Here is a 1,632-nt window from a genome sequence, read left to right as displayed (position 1 = left end):
TCACTGCCACGTCCGGGCCAACGTGGAACTAAGCCTACGTCATCAGCTTGAATCTGAAGCTTTATCAATAGTGCTCGGCGTGGACAACAGTAATTACGTTTGAGTCGATATATCGAGTCGATTAATTTAGCACTTAACATTTACTAGATGATATATCTGTGACACAACTAGGGTGACCAGGTGTCCCCCTTTTGGTTGTACTGTCCCACCATTTGACCGAACGTCCCACATATTGAGAGGATGTCCCTCTTTTTGAAGCAAAAAAAAAACATTCGTCTCGGTGAAGACCATGTTATTCTAATAAAAAGATTTACATTATCTATCTGTCCCACTTTGTCCCACCAAAATCTTACTGTTGTCCTGCTTTTGGACTTTTTGCATCTGGTCACCCTAGACACAACAGTTGAACTCCCTGCCGCTAGACGCCTCTGTAAACTAAGGAATTATCTCCAACTTTGGTTTTGACTTTGTCGCAAATCAAAAGTGAAGGTACAATCGTGTGTGTGTGTGCGTGTGCTTATTGTTTATTAAGGATCCCCATTAGTCTTCACCGTAGTGAGTGAGGACTATTCTTCCTGGGGTCCGTGCAAATACACAATATATGCAAACATATTGATTGATTGATTGATTGATTGAAAATTGTATTAACAGATTGCAGAATGGGTACAATACAGTATACGGCTCAATACACACAATTGGGGGATGCAGGCCAGAGAAAGACTTTCGTCTTGTTTATATCAGGGTCCCCCATTTTCAATTCATCATAACATTTATGACATACACAACATACAGATATACAGTAGGCCTACTGTTACATCCAGACATACATTTATGACATTGACACCTTAAGACAAGATATACAAATATACAGTACTCTGAGTACTGTTTATTTACAGACAGAGTTTCTAAAATATAATACATTTGAGGGGGAAGAAACTGTACATTGGAGGGGGTTGTGTGGTTTCATTTTTTTGGACATTTACCGGGGCCAGTTTCGAATTGCAGCCTCCCGCTGTGCTCTTTTAGAGCGGTTTTGAAGGTGGGTAGGGACTAGGGAGGGATTCACCTTATTTTACGGCTCTTGGTAGGGCGTTCCACATTGTTGTGGCATAATTGCGAAATGTGTTTAGTCCCTTGTTTGAGCCGAATCTGGGTTGAACATGATTTGTGGAACTCCCTCTGGTATTGTGGTCGTGGTATTCACTGACCTTTGGGAAGTATTTCGACGTGTACATGGGTACCTTAGTGGTGTAGTGTATCTTGTAGACCAGGCCCATTGCAAGTTGCTGTACTCTGTACCACCCCACCTACCCAACCTCCTCCAATGTACAGTTTCTACGTCAAATATACTCTCTTTTCTGGACTCTTTTTGTATCACAAACAGTACTGTATTTGCAAATCTGGTATGTCATAAATGTATAGATGTAGCAGTACTGTCTATCTGTATGTCGTGTATGTCATATATGTTATGATGAATTGAAAATGGGGGACCCTGATGTAAACAAGACGAAAGTCTTTCTCTGGTCTGCATCCCCTTAACAATTGTATGTATTGAGCTGTACTGTACTGTACCCATTCTGCAATCTGTTAATACAATTTTCAATCAATCAATCTGTCGTCTACTCTAAGCCA

The sequence above is a fragment of the Notolepis coatsorum genome (assembly GCF_963971535.1).
Source record: "Notolepis coatsorum genome assembly, chromosome: 18".
Lineage (NCBI taxonomy): Eukaryota > Metazoa > Chordata > Actinopteri > Aulopiformes > Paralepididae > Notolepis > Notolepis coatsorum.
This window is presented reverse-complemented; position numbering follows the sequence as displayed.